This window comes from Hippopotamus amphibius, chromosome 1 (assembly GCF_030028045.1).
Source record: "Hippopotamus amphibius kiboko isolate mHipAmp2 chromosome 1, mHipAmp2.hap2, whole genome shotgun sequence".
Taxonomy (NCBI): domain Eukaryota; kingdom Metazoa; phylum Chordata; class Mammalia; order Artiodactyla; family Hippopotamidae; genus Hippopotamus; species Hippopotamus amphibius.
Window position 1 is genome coordinate 64,589,325 of NC_080186.1, and position 24,091 is coordinate 64,613,415.

General features: G+C 36.9%; 1 pseudogene; it reads left to right on the forward strand.

Annotated features, from left to right (window-relative positions):
* Nucleotides 1–16,038: 16,038 nt before the first annotated feature.
* Nucleotides 16,039–17,079, forward strand: LOC130832584 (serine/arginine-rich splicing factor 6-like; annotated as a pseudogene).
* Nucleotides 17,080–24,091: the final 7,012 nt, after the last annotated feature.

Sequence of the window (24,091 nt, forward strand, 5' to 3'; positions counted from 1 at the left end):
AGTGTTTGACTAGAGGAGGATCCTCTTACAAGCTCACATATGTGCTTATTGTCAGGTGTCAGATCTGCACAGGTTGTCAGCCAGACATTACTTCTAGGCCATGTACACTTTCCAGAGAGTGAGCCCAAGACAGAGGAACAGTCTTTTTGTAACCTAATCGCAGAAGTGATATGCCATCACTTTTGTTTTATTCTTTATTAGAAGCGAGTCAATAAGTTCAGTGAGTCCACATTCAGAGAGGGGTATTTATAAGGATTTGAAGACCAAGAGGTGGGGATCATTGGAGGACATCTGAGAGGCTACTCACTGCAGAGGTCACTTGTGATGACCCTATATAAAGTCACCACTCAGTCACTCCTTGTGTCATCCTATATGTATCCTCTACACTGTACTTTTTTCCTGATACCTTTTGTTTTTTATTTATGCCTCCTCTCATCTCCATGTCACAAAGTAAAGTTAGAGCACAGGCTGAGGCTGCAAAAACAGACAAAAGGATGTTAATGCAAAACTTTATAAAGTGTGTCAAGGGGGAATGATATGATCAGACCTGCATTTTAGCCTCAGAAAAGTAAGGCTAAGATAACAAGTCTAATGTAGCTTAGAGTCAGATCCCACTCATCAAAGATGAGAAATGTTTGGCATAAAATATAGGGATTAATTCATCCTTCATGAATGTGGCTATCTAGATTTTAGAAGGCATAGAGTAAGAAGAACATTTTAGATGGAGTAAAATGACACGTTTGGAGAAGAAAATGTCTATTCCAGGAACTGTAGAATTTGACAGGAACAGGGAGAATATTGAGAGAATAAGATGTTTATATACAAAATTGAGACATTGTCTTAATAGGTAATTGGGATGAATGTTTGAAAAAAAAAAATGATTAGCTTATCTGTTTAAAGCCTCCCTACCAAATTGTCTCTAACTACGGATTGAAGCTTTCTTTTCTTAGATTGGAGATCCTTCTTAATATTCTCAAGGGCAAAGGCTCAAGGCAGACCCAGGAAATGAAGCAGCTTGTGGGGTTTATCCAGTGTGGTCTATATTTAATAAGTGTATAACAGAGAGTTTGGGGGATATTAGGACAAGACTCTCATACAAAATAAGAGAAGGAAGCAGATTATTCTGAGTGAATCTAAAGCACCTTGAGAATATTAGAAAATATGGCCAGATAATCATCTTGAAAACCATGGGGAAGGGAGCCAGCCTTTTTGCAGAGCTCTTGGTCTTACCCAAGGGGAGCCCAAGCTGTCTACAAGAGGTTCTCAATGACTCAACATGCCCTTAATTTGTTCATACTAAGATCTCAGCACACATTTGTTAAATTGAATTTGATTGTGACTCTAGTTCTGTAATGTCCTCCTCAGTATGACTGAAACAATCCTGCCTTGGTACTTACGATTTAGTCTGGCATGTGATATGGCATGTAAGATTAATGTTAGTGTTTGTGCTCAATGTCTGGAGGAAGAGTAGGCCACCTCAAATTATTCTATAGACTGCTATTTAGTCAAACTATTGGAATAAATGATAGTTATTTCTTTTCTATCTGGCCCACAATACTTCTATCCCACAAAATCATTACGATTTTGCACGAGAAATTGAGACTACTATAAAAGTTATGCTTTCATAAAGATACTGTAAATTGTTTCAGATCCAACTGAAAAAGTTTTTTTTAATTTATAGAGTTAAAAAAGATCAAAACATATTGCTTTAGCAATACTTGTCACCCTTTGTTTATTACCATGTATCATTTATAACATGGCAAAATTAATTCATTCAAATCATGTATGTTGAATGAACAACATGTGCAATAAATGAATGAAGCATTTTTAGTGATGATATTTTGGACAGAAAATTAATATTTCATTCAGGTCATAAAGGTGTTAATATTTTAAATACTGATTAAAATTTGTATATATACATTTATAACAAGTATTCCATTGAGGAAGAATATTCCATCTTCTTGGTATAGAATTTTTAGAAGCTTTAAAAAATTTTATATATGCTGTTTTTTAAAAAAGCTTATTTAAGTAGGCTAATATAGACTAACAAATAATTTAATAATAAGACTCCATGGGAAATATAGTTGACTAAGGTAAAAATAAAAAGCAATAATACCATGAGATATATGTGTTAAAAATGTGAAGAACAAGCAAAAGCTTATAAAAAGAGCTGTTTTTCAGACCAAGGTATTTTATAAAAATAAGAGGTCCGTCCCCCACTGCCAAAATTGCAGAAAATAATTTGATATATTTTTCTAAACATTATTAAAATTATCTAAAGATTTTTTGTTTGTTTGTTTTGTGGCTCATGGGCTCTAAAGCACAGGATCAGTAGTTGTGGCGTACAGGCTTAGTTCCTCCGCGGCATGTGGGATCTTCCTGGAGCAGGGATCGAACCCGTGTCCCCTGCATTGGCAGGCAGACTCCTAACCACTGCTCCACATAGGAAGCCCTAAAGATTTTTTTTTAATTTAATTTATTTATTTATTATTTTTTGGGGGGTACACCAAGTTCAATCATCTGTTTTTATACACATATCCACGTATTCCCTCCCTCCCTCGGCTCCTTCCCCCACCCTCCCTTGAGTCCCCCCCACCCTCCCTGTCCCATTCCTCTAAGGCATCTTCCATCCTCGAGTTGAACTCCCTTTTTTATACAACAACTTCCCACTGGCTATGTATTTTACAGTTGGTAGTATGTATATGCCTGTGTTACTCTCTCACTTCGTCTCAGCTTCCCCTTCACCCCCCGCCCCCACCCAAACCTCGAGTTCTCCAGTCCATTCTCTGCATCTGCGTCCTTGTTCTTGTCACTGAGTTCATCAGTACCATTTTTAGATTCCATATATGTGAGTTAGCATACAATATTTGTCTTTCTCTTTCTGACTTACTTCACTCTGTATGACAGACTCTAGGTCTATTCACCTCATGACATGTAGCTCCATCTCGTCCCTTTTTATAGCTGAGTAATATTCCCTTGTGTATATATGCCACATCTTCTTTATCCATTCATTTGTTGATGGGCATTTAGGTTGCTTCCATGTCCTGGCTATTGTAAATACTGCTGCAATAAACATTATGGTACATGTTTCTTTTGGGATTATGGTTTTCTTTGGGTATATGCCCAGGAGTGGGATTACTGGATCATATGGTAGTTCTATTTGTAGTTCTTTAAGGAACCTCCAAATTGTTTTCCATAGTGGCTGTACCAACTTACATTCCCACCAACAATGCAGGAGAGTTCCCTTTTCTCCACACCCTCTCCAACATTTGTGGTTTCCAGATTTTGTGATGATGGCCATTCTGATCGGTGTGAAGTGATACCTCATTGTGGCTTTGACTTGCATTTCTCTGATGATTAGTGATGTTGAGCATCTTTTCATGTGTTTGTTGGCCATCTGTATGTCTTCTTTGGAGAAATGTCTATTTAGGTCTTCTGCCCATTTGTGGATTGGGTTATTTGCTTTTTTGGTCTTAAGCTGCATGAGCTGCTTGTATATTTTGGAGGTTAATCCTTTGTCCATTTTTTCATAGGCAACTATTTTTTTCCCATTCTGAGGATTGCCTTCTAGTCTTGTTTATGGTTTCTTTTGCTGTGCAAAAGCTTTTAAGTTTCATGAGGTCCCATTTGTTTATTCTTGATTTTATTTCCATGATTCTAGGAGGTGGGTCAAAAAGGATCTTGCTTTGATGGATGTCATAGAGTGTTCTGCCTATGTTTTCCTCTAGGAGTTTGATAGTGTCTGGCCTTACATGTAGGTCTTTAATCCATTTGGAGTTTATTTTTGTGTATGGTGTTAGGAAGTGTTCTAATTTCATTCTTTAACATGTTGCTGTCCAATTTTCCCAGCACCACTTATTGAAGAGGCTGTCTTTTTTCCATTGTATACTCATGCCTCCTTTGTCAAAGATAAGGTGCCCATATGTGTTTGGGCTCACTTCTGAGTTCTCTATTCTAGTCCATTGATCTTCCTTTCTATTTTTGTGCCAGTACCATACTGTCTTGATCACTATGGCCTTGTAGTAGAGTTTGAAGTCAGGAAGCCTGATTCCACCAACTCCATTTTTCCTTCTCAAGATTGATTTGGCTATTCAGGGTCTTTTGCGTTTCCATACAAATTGTAAGATTTCTTGCTCTAGTTCTGTGAAAAATGCCATTGGTAATTTGATCGGGATTGCATTGAATCTGTAAATTGCTTTGGGTAGTACAGTCATTTTCATGATGTTGATTCTTCCAATCCAGGAACATGGTATGTCCCTCCATCTGTTTGTGTCATCTTTGATTTCTTTCATCAATGTCCTGAAGTTTTCTGCATACAGATCTTTTGCCTCCTTAGGCAGGTTTATTCCTAGGTATTTGATTCTTTTGGTTGCAATGGTGAATGGGAGAGTTTCCTTAATTTCTCTTTCTGCTCTTCCGTTGTTAGTGTATAGGAATGCAAGAGATTTCTGTGCATTAATTTTGTATCCTGCTACTTTACTAAACTCATCAATGAGTGCTAGCAGTTTTCTGGTAGAGTCTTTAGGGTTTTCTATATATAATATCATGTCATCTGCAAAGAGTGACAATTTTACTTCTTCTTTTCCAATTTGGATTCCTTTGATTTCTTTTTCTTCTCTGATTGCTGTGGCTAAAACTTCCAAAACTATGTTGAATAATAATGGTGAGAGTGGACACCCTTGTCTTGTTCGTGTTCTTAGAGGGAATTCTTTCAGTTTTTTCCCATTGAGAACAATGTTGGCTTTTGGTTTCTCATATATGGCTTTTATTATGTTGAGGTAATTTCCTTCTATGTCCATTTTCTGGAGAGTTTTTTTTATCATAAATAGATGTTGAACTTTGTCAAAAGCTTTTTCTGCATCTATTGAGATGATCATATGGTTTTTATCCTTCAATTTGTTGATATGACGTATCACGTTGATTGATTTGCGTATATTGAAGAATCCTTGCATCCCAGGGATAAACCCCACTTGATCGTGGTGTATGATTTTTTTAATGTGTTGTTGGATTCTGTTAGCTAGGATTTTGTTGAGGATTTTTGTGTCTATATTCATCAGTGATATTGGTCTGTAGTTTTCTTTTTTTGTGACATCTTTGCCTGGTTTTGGTATCAGGGTGATGGTAGCCTCATAGAATGAGTTTGGGAGTGTTCTGCCTTCTGCAATATTTTGGAAGAGTTTGAGAAGGATAGGTGTTAGCTCTTCTCTAAATGTTTGATAGAATTTGCCTGTGAATCCATCTGGCCCTGGGCTTTTGTTTGTTGGGAGATTTTGAATCACTGCCTCAAATTCCGTACTTGTGAAGTTTCTATTTCTTCCTGGTTCAGTCTTGGAAGATTGTATTTTTCTAAGAATGTATCCATTTCTTCTAGGTTATCCAATTGATTGGCATATAGTTGCTTGTAGTAGTCTCTCATGATCTTTTGTATTTCTGAGGTGTCCGTTGTGACTTCTCCTTTTTCATTTCTAATTCTGTTGATTTGCATCTTCTCCCTTTTTTTCTTGATGGGTCTGGCTAATGGTTTATCAATTTTGTTAATCTTCTCAGAGAACCAGCTTTTAGTTTTATTTATTTTTCTTATGGTTTCCTTCCTTTCTTTTTCATTTATTTCTGCTCTGATCTTTATGATTTCTTTCCTTCTGCTCCCTTTGGGGTTTCTTTGTTCTTCTTTCTCTAGTTGTTTTAGGTGTAAGGTTAGGTTGTTTATTCGATAATTTTCTTTTTCTTAAGGTAGGACTGTATTGCTATAAACTTCCCTCTTAGAACTGCTTTTGCTGCATCCCATAGGTTTTGGCTTGTTGTGTTTTCATTGTTGTTTCTTTCTAGATATTTTTTGATTTTTTTCTTTGATTTCTTTAGTGATTTCTTGGTTGTTTAATAGTAAATCATTTAGCCTCCATGTGTTTATATTTTTTGCAGTTTTTTTCCTGTAATTGATATCTAGTCTCATGGCGTTGTGGTCTGAGAAGATGCTTGATATGATTTCAGTTTTCTTGAATTTGCTGAGGTTTGATTTGTGACCCAAGATGTGATCTATCCTGGAAAATGTTCCATGTGCACTTGAGAAGAAAATGTATTCTGTTGTTTTTGGATGGAACATCCTACAAATATCAATTAAGTCAAGATGGTCTAATGTGTCATTTAAAGCTTGTGTGTCTTTATTTATTTTCTGTTTGGATGATCTGTCCATTGATGTAAGTGGGGTGTTCAAGTCTCCCACTATTATTGTGTTCCTGTCGATGTCCCCTATTAGGGCTGTTAGCATTTGCCTTATGTATTGAGGTGCTCCTATGTTGGGGGCATAGATATTTACCATTGTGATATGTTCTTCTTGAATGGATCCCTTGATCATTAGGTAGTGTCCTTCCTTGTCTCTTGTAATAGTCTTTACTTTCAAGTCTAATTTGTCTGATATGAGTATTGCTACTCCAGCTTTTTTTGACTTCCATTTGCATGGAATATCTTTTTCCATCCCTTCACTTTCAGTCTATATGTGTCCCTTGGTCTGAAGTGTGTTTCTTATAGGCAGCATATAGAAGGGTCTTGTTTTTGTATCCATTCAGCCAGTCTGTGTCTTTTGGTGGGAGCATCTAATCCATTTACATTTAAGGTGATTATTGACATGTGTGTTCCAATGACCATTTTCTTAATTGTTTTGGGTTTGCTTTTGTAGGTCTTTTCCAACTTTTATGTTTCCTACTTAGAAAAATTCCTTTAGCACATGTTGTAAGGCTGGTTTGGTGGTGCTGAATTCTCTTAACATTTGCTTGTCTGGAAAGCTTTTGATTTCTCTGTCAAATCTGAATGAGATTCTTGCTGGGTAGAGTATTCTTGGCTGTAGGTTTCTCTCTTTCAGGACTTTCAGTATATCCTGCCATTCCCTTCTGGCCTGCAGAGTTTCTGTAGAAAGGTCAGCTGTTATCCTGATGGGTTTTCCCTTATATGTTATTTGTTGCTTTTCTCTTGCTACTTTTAATATTTTTTCTTTGTGTTTAATTGTCATTAGTTTGATTAATATGTGTCTTGGTGTATTTCTCCTTGGGTTTATTCTGTATGTGACTCTCTGTGCTTCTTGGATTTGGTTAATTATTTCCTTTCCCATGTTGGGGACGTTTTCCACTATAACCTCTTCAAATATTTTCTCAGACCCTTTCTTTCTTTCTTCTTATTCTTGGATGCCTATAACTCGAATGTTGATATGCTTAATGTTATCCCTGAGGTCTCTGAGACTGTCTTCCATTCCTTTTATTCTTTTCTCTTTTTCCTGCTCTGTGGCATTTATTTCCCCCATTCTATCTTCCAACTCACTTATTCGTTCTTCTGCCTCAGTCATTCTGCTGGTTATAGCATCTAGAGTATATTTAATATCAGTTATTTTGTTATCCATTGCTGTTTTTTTTTTTCTGAGTTCTTATGAACTGTTTCTTGTACTTTCTCTATTTTGTTATTGAGATTTTGTATCATTTATACTGTGATTACTCTGAATACTTTTTCAGGCATTTTTCCTATTTCCTCTTCATTTATTTGGTCTTGTGGGTTTTTTTTCCTACTCCTTTGCCTTTACGGTGTTTCTTTGTTTCCTCATGGTAGTTCAAACTTCTGGGGTTGCTTGTCCCAGCGATAGAGGTGTTTATAGAAGACTGTCCAAGCCCCAGACTAATGTCCGAGTGTTGGGTTAAACAAATACTAAGTCTAGGAAACACATATAAGTATAAGACACACAATTACTGAATCCGTTAGGACATAAGGCTCTGGAAAGACCTGACTGAAGAACCCCAGTATGCTATCAGATATTCAAAGAGAAACCCAATAGAAATTGAAAACCAAAACAGAGCAAAACAGAAACAAAAGCAAAAACAAACAAACAAATAACACCTTACATATACAAACACTAATCCAGGGATATATTGTAAGCTAGGATCAAATATAAAAAAGAGCTAGAGTACCACCAGACAGAATGGAGATTCTCAGAATGATATTAGACTATTGTACTAAGAACTAAGATGAAGACAAAAACCTAATATTAAATACCAAGTTGGTGTGTCATCTGGAGAATAGAGCAAGGAGTCTGAGCAGATCAATAGTGTTGCTTATAAGTATGTTAAGATAAAATAAAATAAAAATGGATGGAAGACAGAAGAACAGAAGAGCGTAGTGTGACTGGAAATATGCAAATAAAAAGGAATAGAAATGTATAAAGGATAGAGATGAAAAGAAGGTTGGAGAGATATATAGTCCATACTACCAAAAACTTAACTAGAAATATGTAAAAAGGCAAAAAAATAAAAATAGAATAAAAAATACAATTAAAAAATGTTATAAAACTTGTAGATCCCTTAGGATTAAGATCATAATTAATAAGGGGAAAAAAAAGAAAAGAAAAGAAAAAAAACAACCCAGAACTGATCCCAGAATGGACAAGTTCAGTAGAATTGATACTAATATTTGTTTTCTTATAGTCTCAGCTGTAAGTGTCTTTCTACTCACCTTGGATTTTTTGTATTATTCTGTTACCAGCAGAGCTTCCTTTATTATTCATCTGTGAGCGTTGGTGTGTGGGGAGGGAGAGGGTATAATAGTGGCTCCTTCCCCTGGGAGTGAGTGAGCAGTGGCGCAGTGTTGTTTCAGTCGGGCTTGGAGGGTGTCTGTTGCAGAGGGAAGCCAGTGGCTCAGGTGTAAACAGAAAGTCTCAGAGTTGGGCCTCTCTCCAGGTTTGTTTTTTTGTTTGTTTTTTTTCTCAGCAGCCTCCTTGCGGTCGTTGTTCCAAACCTGCTCTTGGCTGCTTTCTGGGGCTTTATACTAGCCCTGCCCAAGGGCCTGAGGGTCCTTGTTACCCCTGAGTGCCTAAGTGGCCCACAGGGGTCCCTCCACTGCCTGTTGCAGGCATCAAAAGAGAGAGAGAGTGGATGCCCGTGGCTCCTCCCCCCCGCCCATGAGCCTGCAGCATCCAGCTGCCATCATGGCCGGGCAGCTCTCAGGGGCAAGCTCTCTTCATTGCGGACCTCTTCCTTCCTGTCCTCTCAGTCCATCACCTTACTGGAAACAATTTTTCTCACCCTGAACTAGCTCTCTGGTTCCCACTCTCCAGCTCCCGGACTCTCTTTTCAGCTGCGAATCGACGTCTCAGTCCGGGAACGCTGAGCTGTGGTGCAGACCTTCCGTGTGTTTCTCACTCCCTCCCATCTGCCACAGCTTAACAGCTTCTCCCTCTTTGAGCCATCATAGATGCCTCCCTACCAGTTATGTCTGGATCCTTGCGGTCCTTTCTGGTGTCCGAGGTCATCTGCTGGTGTTCAGTTGGTTCTCTGTGGGAATTATTGCATCTTTTGGTGCATTCCCAGTGCATCTGTGGAGAGGGATGCACTCCACATCCCTCTACTTCATTGCCATCTTTTCTCCCTCCCTTCCCCTGCTTTTTGAAAGTTTGCTTCATGCCACTTAGCTTTTATGAAAGACCTACAATTGGTACCTGTTTTTTCTAGTCAAAGAAAGCCCAAAGAGGATTTTCCCTGTTATGCACAAGTAAAAAGTGAAAATAGTGTTCAACACTTGTTTCCCAGTGAGCTGTTATAGTGGCAGCATGCAGCTAGAGTAGCACCACCAAGCTCCTTCCCCGGGAACTACATTTAGCATCTCAGTGAGCAAGATGCCTAGCTTTGAACTGTGTCTGTGAACATCTGTGCTTTATCTTGGTTTCTTTTGTGCATCCGTTAGCAAAATGTGCCCTAAGGTAATTGTTTCTTTGCCTTATGCCTTGTCAACTGACAAAAGGTTTCATAGGAATGCTCCACTTTTGGATAGGGAGGAAAACCTGATGTACTTCTGTACACTGCAGTCAAGCAGATATAGTTGTAATTATATCCACACTGGTAAATGCTATGTAACTGAGAATTGCCAACACATTCTTTATTACTGTACCTTTTCTAAAAATAAGAAAAAAATTAAATTAAATATTAAAAATATTTAAATATTGTCCAATGACATGCCATATGAATTCATATGCTTACTTTCCCCACTCTGTGTTCTGAGTTGTGTTGCCACTGTATTGCTCACAGAAAATTTCTCCTTTATATATAGGCTTTCAAACTTAGAGTTATAATAAATCTAAAGAAATAACATCAACCAAATCCACTTTGCGCTGCTTTTCTGTGTAATTCATTTTTTGAGTTCCAAATAAAACTTGAACATTGTAAATATCACTGACAAGATTTGGACAAAGACCCCAATGGGTCCTATTCTCTCACAGCTAAAGGAATCATCAGTGATTTTTGCTGACACTTCACTATCCTGACTTACTTCCCTTCAAACTACCTGTAAATACTACTCCTGTTGCAAGGCCACCTTCTGAATCTTTAGCTGGGGCTCTGTTCATTTTTGTAATGACTTTATAAAGGATGTGTTGACATGATCTTAACAGAAACTCCATTGTAGCAAGGGAGAAGCTAGGAAGAAAAAAAATGATTTTCTTTGTTCAAAACGGAGCAAAACCTGATGGTTTTACAGACTACAGTAACTAAATAATATGCCATTGATTCCAGTGTGAATAATAAAGGTGTTCAGGGACTGTTCTCCGCATATGAGTTATCAGTTTCCAATATCTAGCAATCTGGATACTTGCCATGGTAATAATCACTTCACATGGGCCACAAACCACTTCAAAGTAAAGAAACAGTATAATGGAAAATACTTTCAAGAGCAGGACATGAAACTGAATAAATGCAACATACATATATATCTTATTTTATAACATCAAATACCATGTTTGTTCTTAACATTATAATCACAGTGGACTCAACACTTCTGGTTTAAACACATCTTCTCAAGTTTATAGTGAATATCACTACAATGTATTAGCCTCCAGTATAACCACTTGTTGGGTTGTCACTCAAGTAAAGCAGGAAGTTTTGAAATTACCCATGAAACACATTTTGATAGTTTGTATAAGAGAATCATATTGTTTATTATAGAAATCTTAAGCCAAAAGATTTAAAGTATTAATTTTATATTTTTTCCTTCTGGAAACAATTTTTCAGTTTAGAGTCTATCCTGATTTGAAATACTACGGAGAAAACAATGCTATCATTTTCTTTAAAGAACTTTTTCAATGTTTATAAAAGAAACGTCAATAAAATTAAAACCCTGCTAATATCTTACCAGCAATTCATTAGTTTTAGCATTTTCACAGACTCAATAATGGCATGATCACATAGGTGAGGAAAATAAGCAGAGCAGGCTAGACATCATAGAGAGTATAGAAATCTAAACAACACATACTCTACCTAAAGGAAATTCAATTTAATATACAAACAAACAAACAAAAACCATGGTCGCCAAACAGAATCATTCCAGAAATTGGGTTGTGGGGAGGGGAGTGGTCACCAGATTCTAACACCTTATTTATGTGGCTACAGTTTTTCCTGGATTTGAAAGAAGAGGTCACTGTGAATAACTATTTCTTATTAATCATACACTTGAAGAAATGGTATATTTGGTATTAATTTTTATTTTCTAATGTTTTAATTTAAATATGGGCTGTTTTATTTTAATGCAGTATTGCTCAGCTCTCTTTTTCTTTCAGTTCACTGCCTAGGATTTATCACAATATTTATGACCACAAATTGGAGAGTTGTGAAGATTGTTTCTCTTCTACCTTCTTTTTATTATAGGTGAGAAAGCCAAGGCCTGGAGAGGTTAAATGCTTTACTGTATATCCTAGTCAGTTAGACATGATTGAAAGTTTTTTAATTCAAGCAAAGTTCACAAATATATGTGAAGAATAAACACAAAACTGGCCCATGGTATATGTTCATATATCACATTAATTAATAGAAATCTTTCTCAGTTGAAATTATGCCTTTCTTGTTGTTTTTAACTCTTAAGTCTACATTAAACCTGGCTGGTATTTATCAGGTAAACAAAATAAATTTTGACTGAATTTGAATTTTTTGAGTAAATGACATTTTCAAAATATTCAGAAGACTTATTGGCAAAAATTAATTCTCTCAGATTGAGATTGTGCTATCTGAGATATATACTGATCTAGTTTAGACTAGATTTAACTCAATTTTCTCTAGTTTTTTATACCAAATTTTGTTTAAATATTCAAAAAATAAAAGATGTTTTGAAAAATCAAGTGCTATTAAGGAAAAAAGGAATTACAGTTATCCCTCAGTATCCATGGGAGATTGGTTCCAGGATCTTTCATGGATAGTAAAATCCATGGATGCTCAGGCCCCTTAGTTGGCATCCCCATTTCCACAGGTTCAAAATCCACAGATATGGAGGGCTGACTGTATTCATTCTGTACAGAATCAGTCCTGCATAAAGTAGATTCAGCAGGATGTAGACATTGTGGTGCGGCATATCTCTTTTAAAAGTGGTTCAGATACTTTCTGGAATTGAAAAGAAAGGAAGGAGCTGTGAGTGTTTATAGTTGCATGGGACAAGCAGGCTGGTCTGAGTGTTGATACTGTTGGTGTTCAGAACACACGGAAGTGTTATGGTGGCACTTATCATACTTATCAGGGATAGCAGAGGCAGTTTACTGCAATAGATGCTCCAGAAATCTTTAAAATGGCCTATGGAAGCTTGTTAAGTGGAAGCTAATATAAGTCAATATTTATAGAAGGAGGACTTAAACAGTGAAATTAAATAATAATTTAATTGAAAAAGCATAATACATTATTTGAACAGGTGTTCTAGTTCTGACTTTGCCTTGTTCCTTAGTTTTCTCATCTGAAAAGTGGCAAAAGTAATAGAACTTAACCATGTTAGGCAGAATTTTAAGAATGATCCCTGATGACTTTCATTCTTATAAAATCTCCTCTCCTTTAAGTGTGGGTGAAACTTATAAATATACTGAGATATTACTCTTTTGATTATGTTAAGTTATATGGCAAAAGAAAGATTGTTTGCGTAGGCCTAATCTAATCACATGAAACCTATAAGTGTAAAGAATTTTCTCCAGCTAGCGGCAGAAGAGGGAGTCAGGGGTTTGATGTATCACTGCTAATTTTGAAGATGGAGGAAGTCATATGCTAAAGAATATTGACAATCTTTCGGAGCTGAGGGTGGCTGCAGCTAATAGACAACAAGAAAAGGGGAATATCAGTCCTACAACTCCAGGAAACAAAATTTGCCAAACCTGAATGAACTTGGAAGTGGATTTTCCCTGGAGTCTCCAGATAAGAGCCTAGCCTCCCCAATCCTTGATTTTGGCCTAGTGAGATGCTAAGCAAATAATCCAGTTGAAACTTCCTGGATTTCTGACTTTCAGGACAGTGAAATTATAAATATTTGCTTAGAGAAAGTGAGAGAGTAGCATAGACATATATACCAAATGTAAAATAGCTAGTGGGAAGCTGCTACATGACACAGGGAGATCAACTCGATGATTGGTGATGACTTAGAGCAGTGGGATAGGGAGGGTAGGAAGGAGTCGTGGGAGGGAGGGGATATGGGGATATATGTATGAATACATCTGATTCACTTTGTTGTACAGCAGAAATTGGCACAACAGTGTAAAGCAATTATACCCCAATAAAGAGCTTAAAAAAATGAGTATTTTTTAAGCCCCTAAATCTGTGGTACTTTGTTATGTAGCAATAGGAAATGAATATGTTATCTCATAGGGTTGATATGTAGATTAAATGAGATAATATCTATAGAGTTATCTGAGTGAACCATTAGACTAGGGGAATTTCAGGTTTCTATCTTTAAGAGGATAATAAACCTCAAAGGATACTATTTCCTTAATTTTAGAGTACTGAAAGGTTATAATAACATAAACAGTGAAGGTTTAACTAAGAACCAAGACCTGGCCATGAAAGATGGGTTCAATTTACATAACAGGAAAGGACAGTGAAAAACATTTGGGGGAGAATATGTGGGGAATCAGATAAATGAAGACCTTAAAGTAATATGGGCATCTTTTTTCTTTCATTTGGCGGCATTGGGTCTTTGTTGCTGTGCCTGGGCTTCTCAGTGTGGTGCCTTCTCTTGTTGTGGAGCATGGGCTCTAGGCATGTGGGTATCAGTAGTTGCAGCATGTGGGCTCAGGAGTTGTGGCTCATGGCTTAGTTGCTCCATGGCATGTGGGATCTTCATGGACCAGGGATCAAACCCATGTCCCCTGCATTGGAAGGTGGCTTTCCAACCACTGTGCCACCAGGGAAGTCTATGGGCATCTTTTTGCTTCTCATGTCAGTGAGGAAAATGACTTCATTGAGCAAAATTTTTCTTTATCATTATTATCATTAACCTCAGGGCTTCTCAGAGAGTGAGTGTAACGTGCTGAGAAGCATTGTTAACCTCCAAATGGAAATGGAGGCAGTTTGTGAAACATATTTGATTATGGAGATGTCTCATTCTAAAAACATCTCCTCTTCTGCTTTTGGCTCTGTGTGAAGGGAGCTTGGAAGTTACCACTTGACCCTAACAAGAAATTAAAAGCTGAACAAACTGAAAAATTTACAACTCTTTTTAGATGTGTAAGAGAAGTGAGGTCACAGAACAAACTGCTGCCCCCAAATTAGAGACAGACAGGCAGATACAAAGATTCACAATTCATGGGAAAAAAAACCTCCATGAGAATCAGTGCTGAGGTAGGAAAAGTTGAACTGTAGTTGCCAAATTGTTGGAGGGGAACATCCTCAACTAGATAAGATCTACAAAAAACCTATATCATCCTTAATGGCAAGAAACCACAAGACTTCCCACTACGATCAGGAACAAGGCAAAGATATCCCCTTTCACCACTGCTTTTGGATATCATACTGAAAGTCCTAGCTAAATGCAATAAAGCAAGTAGAGGAAATTAAAAGTCACTGATTGGGAAGAAAGAAATAAAACCATATTTGTTTACATGTGGAATGATTGTCTACATAGAAACTCTGAAGAATGGACAAAAAACAAACAATAACCCTCTTGGAACTAATAAGTGATTGTAGCAAGGTTGCATGATACAGGGTTAATATATAAAATTCAGTTGCTTTCCTATGTACTAGGAATTAAGTGAAATTTAAAATTAACATTATAATATTTACATTAGCACCTTCCCAATGAAATATTTAGGTATAAATATAGCAAAATACGTACATGATCTGTGTAAGGAAAACTACAGATCTACAATGAATGAAATCAAGAACTAAATAAATGGAGAGAGATTTCATGTTCATAGATGGGACTACTCAAGGTTGTAAAAATGTCCATTCTTCCCAACTTGTTCTGTAGATTTAATGCAATCCCAGAAAGTTATCTGGTAGATACTGACAGACTAATTCTAAAATTTATATGGAGAGAAAAAAGACCCAGAAGAGTCAATCCAATATTGAAAGACAAGAACAAAATTGGAGGTCTGATACTGACGTCAAGATTTAGTACAAAGCAACAGTAGTGCCACAAGAGTGTGGTATTGGCAAAATAATAGAGAGAGAAATTAACGGAACAGAATAGTCTAGAAATATACCTGCATAAATATAGTCAACCAATCTTTGACAAAGGACTAAAAGGCATTACAATGGGTAGTCTTTTCAACAGAGGGTGCTAGAAAATCTGGACATCTACATGCAAAAACAGCAACAGCAAAAACAAAAGCAGCAACAACAACAAAACAAACAGAACCTAAGGACTAAGAAATCTTGACATACACCTTACTCCCTTACTCCCATCACAGAAACTAACTTAAAATGCATCACATACCTAAATGTAAAATATAAAACTATAGAACTCCCTGAAAATAAAATTATAAATTTATAAATTCCTGCTCTAAGAAATGCATCATCAAGAATGGGAAAGACAAGCCATAGACTGAGAGAAAATACTGATATTTGCAAAGTATACAAAGAACTCTTAAAACTCAATAACAGAGCAAACACCTAAATTTTAAAAAAAGGGGCGGAATTGTATGGTGGGACTCTGCTGCCGCTATGGTGTGAGGCACGCCTCGGGGCTCTCGCTGTCCCCACACCTGCCCCGTGGCTTCTGCCTTGCGGTCCCACATTCCACAGCCAGCCCTCGGGCCCCTAGCCCGCCACGGACATGCCCCGCGTCTGCATAGGACACCTGAGCTACAATGTCCTGGAGAAGGACATCCACTGCTTTTTCAGTGGCTATGGCCACCTTCACGAAATAGACCTTAAAAGTGGACACGGCTTCATGGAGTTCAAGGACTCCCGTGATGCGGAGGATGCTCTTTTCAAGCTGAACTGCAAGGAGCTCAGCGGCGAATGTGTGATCGTGGAGCACGTCCCGGCCCACGTCGCGACTGATCGCGGTGGCTACAGCTACGCAGGCTGCAGTGATGGAAGTGGATACAGCAGTCGGAGAACCTCTGGCAGAGACAAATATGGATCACCCTAACGCAAAGAATTCAGGCTTACTGTAGAAAATCTTTCTAGTCTGTTGCATTTGGCAAGATTTAAAGGATTTCCTGAGACAAGCAGGTGACATAAGCTATGCGGATGCTCACAAAGAATGCATGAACGAAGGCGTCGCTTGAGTTTTGCTCCTACTCTGACTTGAAGTGTGCTTTGGGTAAGCTGAATGGTACCGAAATCAATGGGAGAAATATTAGACTCACTGAAGATAAACCACGAACAAGCCATAGGCGGTCTTACTTTGGAAGTAGATCAAGGTCGCAATCTAGAAGGTCACGAAGTAGGAGTCCTAGGAGCAGCCGCAGTAGATCTCTAAGTATCTCAAAATGTCGCTCCCAATCCAGGTCTCGGAGCAAAGGTCAATCACTTTCTCATTCAAAAGGCAGGAAATCTAGGTGAAAAAGCAAATCTAAACCCAAGTCTGATCTGGGCTCCCGTTGGCGCTCTTGGGAGCAGATGGAAGGATGAGTATGAGAAATCTCGCAGCAGGTCTCGTTCTCGATCTCGCTCCGGCAAAGAAAACAGAAAAGGTGATGTAAAGTAAAAATCTAGATTAAGGAGACAGTCTCCTTTCAATACAGCGCTACCTGCTTCACCCTCAAAGGCACATTGTATGTCCCCTCTACCAAAAAGAGCTTCAAGGTCCCATTCTAGATCTCATTCAAAGTCAAGGTCACAATCCAGATCGAGTTCCAGAGATTAATCCAGAACTCTGCATTCTTTGCACAATATTAGGGAACACTTTCCTACTTGCTTAGGCAGTTACAGTTCCACATTTTTACTTGGCCTCTTTTGCAAGAAGAATCTCCCCAAAATAGGGGCACACAAAAAATTTGATTTGTAGCCAAATTTGATGAAAAAGGTGAGGTTCTAGAGAAATGACATGAAGTCAAAACTGCTCCTTTCTTTGTAGAGTTAAGATAACTTTGATTTTATAGCTTTTGAACTAAAATAACTTTTGTAAAGATTAAGCTCATTTCGTTTTTGTTTTTGTTTTTGTTTTTTTTAAAGTGTTTCAGCAGAATTTGCTGCAAGGGTTTTTGTTATTGTTGTGTTTGTTTGCTTAATTTTAAATTAACAGTTCGTTGAAAGCTTTGGATACTTAAGGCTTTAGAGAGAGAACCCAGTTTTCAATTATGTTGGCTGTTTATAAAGCTTGAGTTATGTAAGATTTCAATAAAAGTTTGCTACCAAGATGATTGCCTTATTGAATAGGTCACTCTTAAATTCCTTTAAATATTGATAATCTGCTATCTGTAGAAAGGATGTAAATTCTACTTAAGTGTAAAACAAGGCAAGTCCCAGACCAGCAATAAATTATTCAATTTGGATAACAACAACAACAAAGAAAATGGGCCAAAGCCCTTAACTGATATCTCACTAAAGAAGATGTACAGGTGGCAAATAAGCATCTGAAAAGATGTTCCACATCGTATGTCAACAGAGAAGTGCAAGTTAAAACAACAGTGAGATAGCACTACACATCTATTAGAGTGGCCAAAATCCAGAACACTGACAGCACTGAATGCTTGTGAGAATGTGCAACAACAGTCTCATTCATTACTGGTGGGAATGCAAAATGTTAAAGCTACTTTGGAAGACAGTTTGTCGGTTTCTTACAAAACTAAACATTCGTTTTGTCATATGATCCAGCAATCACAATCCTTGGAATTTACCTAAAGGAGTTGAAAACATATGTCCACACAAAAGCCTGCACATGGATGTTTATAGCAGCTTTATTCATAATTGCTAAAACTTGGAAGCAACCAAAATGTCCTTCAGAAGGTTAATGGATAAATAAACTGTGGGTACATTCAGACAATAGAATAGTATTTCATGCTAAAAGAAAATGAGTTATCAACTCACAAAAACACAGGGACTAAATATGCATATTACTAAGTGAAAGGAACAAATCTGAAAATGTACATACTGTATGATTCCATCTGTATAATAACCTGTAAAGGGTAAATTATGGAGACAGTAAAAAAAAAATCAGTGGTTATCAAGGGGTTATTTTGGAGGGAGGGATGAATAGGCAGAGCACAGAGAGTTTACAGGGCAGTGAACATATTCTGTATGATACCATAATGGTGGATACTTGTCATTATAAATTCACCCAAACCCATATGTGCAACACCAAGAGTGAACCCTGATGTAAACTATGGAGCTTGGGTGATAAACACGTGTCAGTGTAAGTTTATAAATTATAACAAATGAACCACTTTGGTAGGGGATGTTGATAATAGGAAAGACAATGCATATATAGGGGCAAGAGGTAACATATGATATCTCTATACCATCCTCTTACTTCTGATGTGAACTTAAACTGCTCTAAAAACTTCTCTTCAAAAAATCTCTTTTGTTATATTCATTCATTTAGCAAATATTTAATTTTTTAAAAAATCTATGATGTTCTAGGATGCATGTTAGGGCAATACAATCACATGCAACGTCCAAAAATTCTAGTCCTAATGGGAAGCTAGACGTAATTTCTGCTCTGATGAGAAAGACTGCTTCAGGTGGTCTCTATGGTTTTCTTGAGTTCTTAAATTCCAAGTTAATTTTCTTCTTGTTTTAAAACTGTGTGTTAGGCTTGCTCTCTATCTAAAGCTTTTAGATTAGAATGTTTAATGAAGCTGGTAGTTTTTCAAATAACTATTGCCACTACTAGCATTAATGGGAGTAGGGACACTTTTTTTCTGGCTTTAGAAAGGGTTCGTCAGTAATCATATTCATGTAGCATATCTTGATATTCTTGAATTTTACAGTCAATATTGTAGGTTTTTGAGAACAGAGTTATAAGTGGCTATCTTTCAGTGGTTGTATAAGGCACAAATATCTGGTATGAGTTTCAATGGCTAGAAGTAACACCAATTGAAAAGGAATGTGGCTATTTGTCTCCTGTCCAGTTGAAAATTTGTTGGTTATAAGCTTTATCAATAAAATAATTCATTGGAGAAAAATTATTTTCCTTGTGAGACAGATGTATGCTCTGAACTAAGAATTGTTCCTAAGCATTCCCAGAGGAAATTAGCTCTTTATTTTAACTTTTTTTATTTAATTTTTTTTATTTTCTAACTTTTTGATCAAAGTTATTTTACATATCCCATTTGGCACTATTTGTGCTATATGATACTGTAAAACTTGAAGCCTTAGTTACAGAAAAATGCTAAAAATAGAAAATAATTTTTGGACAAAGTAATAAAAAAGGTCTCTGGCCTGAGTTCTATTTCTATATGACTGTTCATAATCCCTGACAGACATAAAGTTTTGTGGACCCTGAAATGTGTTTATGGTCTTTTAATTTCAAAGGTATTTTATCATAGCAACAACATTTGTGATCATTTTCACTGTAATTGTGTAATAACTTTGAAAAATTGGGAGGGATATTGTTAAACATGTTAACAGTAGACTCTTTCTAGGATTAAACAATTTAAAAGATAAACACCTCAACTTTAGCAAATTCCTTATAGACTTTCATTTATATTAGGCCAAATTAATAATTTTAATTGAAAAAGTTATTAAAGCATTTCTTCCAAGAGCTTATAAGCAAATTTATTATTTTTAAAGCTATTCATTTTTACAAATAATAAACTAAAGATTGTTACTATATTCTGTGATTTATGTCAACAGTCATTGAGCACTGGTCATAAGGCAGATATTAAATGAGATTCAATGAGAGGTACAGGAACAAGATTCTACATGTATAACTAGGGAAATAAATCTTCTAAATATCAAGGTATTAACTAAATATGACAAGGTGGTAGGAGCTTAGTTATACAAAGGAAAAGACTAAAGTGAAGGTAATATTTAGAAAAATAAGATGGAGATGAATCTTAAAGGAATCAGGATATCTGTCAGAAAATGTAATGTTTTATAATTTTAAAAAAGGCAATATATTTCTGATGCATTTGATAGAAATCAAGTAAATACAATTTGTAACTTCTTATGAAGTTGAGATTTTCATTAAAATCATCGTAGACTATGTTATAATCCATAACATAGAATGTATCCTCAGATCCAATTGATTTTTGCCTGTGATATGTCTCTGGATTCTGTTCATTCTGCCAACTATCTATATAATACCCATCTCATCTAGAATATTGCAATAGCCTTCACTTGAGTTTCTTCTTTCCTTGCATGCCAAGTCAAGGAAAGCTATGTAATATGGTGTTATATTGTGGCCTTTTTGTTAGGAAGTCCTGACTTTATGTCCTGCCTGATTATTAGTTAGCTTTGTGATATTGGGCAGGTTACTTAATGTCTCTGCAAATTGAGGAGTAAGGATATCATATCCTTCATATGATTATAAATATCAAGTGCAACAATAAAAGTAGAATGCTTAGTCCTGACATGTGATAACCAGTGATTTACTCACGATTATTGCTATACACTACACAGATGTGAAGATATTTGACACATTTGAGTAGAAAAGTGACATAGTCCATGCCTTTCTTCAGAATATCTGATCACAGAATGCTAGATAAATTGATGTGAAGAAGAGTCCTACTTATAATCCCAGTAAAAAAGGTGATGTAATTTTTCAGGCAAAAGGTAAATGTTTTGGCTGTCTGCCATAACAAAATGCCATAAACTGAGTGGCTTAAACAATGGACACTTATTTTCTCATTGTTCTGGAGGCCAGAAGTCTGAGATGAAAATACCAGTATAGTCAGTTTCCAGTGAGATTTCTCTTCCTGACTTGTAGGTGACTGCCATCTTGCTGTGTGCTCACATGACTCCTCCTCCTTTTTTCCCCCCAGCTGAGAAAGAAACAACTCTAATGTCTCTTCTTGTATTGGATCATGGCACCATACGTATGATCCCATTTAACCTTATTAACCTCTTTATGGGCCCTACTTCCATGTATGGTCACATTGCAGTGTTAGGTCTTTAACATGTAAATTTGAGGGGGGCACAATTCCGTACACAGCATTCATGAAGTCCTAAAATAACATTTTGCCAATGAGAATAAGATGAGAAGATGAATGGGAGAGGTGACTTAATTTTGTTGAAGATAGATTTGACATCTATCTGGCAAAGGGAATGAAGATAGCAATCTAAGTGAAGATGACTTCAAGATTGCTACATAGGTGACTGGAAGAAAGTGATTCACTAAAATAAATTAAAATGGTTAAGAGAAGCAATTTGGTATTAGGAGGGTGATGGTTTTAGTTGTTGCTTTCCAGAAAGCAGTTAAAAACGTAGTCACTAATTCTTATATGTACTGATCCCTGACCAGGAGCATTCTATTAGGGCCTCAAAAATAAATGGTGGTAGAGGTGGTATCAAGCAGTATCAGCAGTATTTCATCTTGTGGAACTGAAAACCACAGTCACAGAAAGATAGAGAAAATGAAAAAGCAGAGGACTTTGTACCAGATGAAGGGACAGGATAAAACACCAGAAAAACAATGCAATGAAGAGGAGATAGGCACCCTTACAGAAAAAGAATTCAGAATAATGATAGTGAAGATGATCCAGGACTTTGAAAAAAGACTGGATGCAAAGATCGAAAAGTTTACTAAAGACCTAGAAGAGTTAAAGAGCAAGCAAACAGAGATATGCAACACAATAAGTGAAATGAAAAATACACTAGAAGGAACCAATAGCAGATTAACTGAGGCAGAAGGGCAAATAAGTGACCTGGAAGACAGAATAGTGAAAATCATTGATGCGGAAAAGAATAAGGAAAAAAGAATGAAAAGAGCTGAAGACAGCCTAAGAGACCTCTGGGACAATGTTAAACATACCAACATTCACATTATAGGGGTCCCAGAAGGAGAAGAGAGAGAGAAAGGACTGGAGAAAATATTGTAAGAGATTCTAGTTGAAAACTTCCCTAACATGGGAAAGGAAATAGCTACCCAAGTGCAGGAAGTGCAGAGAGTCCCAGGCAGGATAAACCCAAGGAGAAACACACCAAGACATATAGTAGTCAAACTGACAAAAATTAAAGACAGAGAAATGTTATTAAAAGCAACAAGGGAAAAATGACAAATAACATACATGGAAACTGCCATATAAGAGTAACAGCTGATTTCTCAGTAGAAACTCTGCAAGCCAGAAGGGAGTGGCATGATATATTTCAAATGATGAAAGGGAAGAACCTACAACGAGCAATACTCTACCCAGCAAGGATCTCATTCAGATTCGATGGAGAAATCAAAAGCTTTACAGACAAGCAACAGCTAAGAGAACTCAGCACCACCAAACCAGCCCTACAACACATGCTAAAGGAACTTCTCTAAGTGGGAAACATAAGAAAAGGACCTACAAAAACAAACACAAAACAATAAAGAAAATGGTAATAGGAACATACATATCAATAATTACCTTGAATGTAAATGGACTAAATGCCCCAACCAAAAGACACAGACTGGCTGAATGGATACAAAAACAAGACCCATATGTATGCTGTCTCCAAGAGACCCACTTCAGACCTAGGGACACATACAGACTGAAAGTGAGGGGATGGAAAAAGATATTCCATGCAAATGGAAATGGAAAGAAAGCTGGAGTAGTGATACTCATATCAGATAAAATAGACTTTAAAATAAAAAATGTTACAAGAGACAAGAAAGGACATTACATAAAGATCAAGGGATCCATCCAAGAAGAGGAGATAACAATTATAAATATATATGCACCCAATATAGGAGTGCCTCAATACATAAGGCAAATGCTAACAACTATGAAAGAGGAAATGCAAGGCAGAAATAGAGACACAGATGTAGAGAACAAACACATGGACACCAAGTGGGGAAAGCGGGGAGGGTTGGGGGGAATGAATTGGGATACCACATTGTACACTCTAAATATATGCTGTTTATTGTCTGTTAACTGTATCTCAATAAAAGTTCTTAAAAATCAATCCATCAATCAATAAATGGTGAATAAGAGCTGGTCGTGTCTTCAAGAAATTCACAGTCTAGTGAATTGTTGGACCAGAACTTAGTGGAAAAGTCAGGGCTAGAGTTTGTGGACTCACACACATTGAGATGTCCGTGGAAATCATACAGCTGGCAAAGAACCAAGATCAAATATGGGGAATGATTTGTTTAATTGTTCCAAATTGCTCTAAATAGTACTCTCCTACAGTAATTTTTTTGCATGTAAACTGAATATAAGTAAAACTTTTTTAAAAATAAAATGTTTTTAAGAAAAATAACTTTAAAACCACTCTATTTGAAGGTCAGTATAGACATTTGAACTCTAGTGAAATGAAACAAAAATCAAATTTTTGTTTAATTTTTATTTTTTAAATTTATTTAATTTGGCTGCATTGTGTCTTCATTGCTTTGCGTGGGCTTTCTCTAGTTGCGAGGGGAGAGCTACTTTTCATTGCGGTGTGCAGGCTTCTCAGTGCAGTGGCTTCTCGTTGCAGAGTATGGTGCACAGGCTTCAGTAGTTGCAGCATGTGGGCTCAGTATTTGTGGCATGTGGGCTTTAGGGTGCACAGGCTCCAGTAGTTGTGGCACAAGGTCTTAGTTGCTCCGCAGCATGTAGGATCTTCCTGGACTAGGGCTGGAACCCTTGTCCCCTACATTGGCAAGCAGATTCTTAACCACTGTGCCACCAGGGAAGTCCCCAAAATCAAAGTTGTAATTAAAATTTGTCTGTAAAGGGTGATGATGACTGTCACATGCTTCAGGTTTGTTGTTTGTGTGTTGTATGATTATTAAATATCTGGTTAAGCACAAATCCCATAAATAT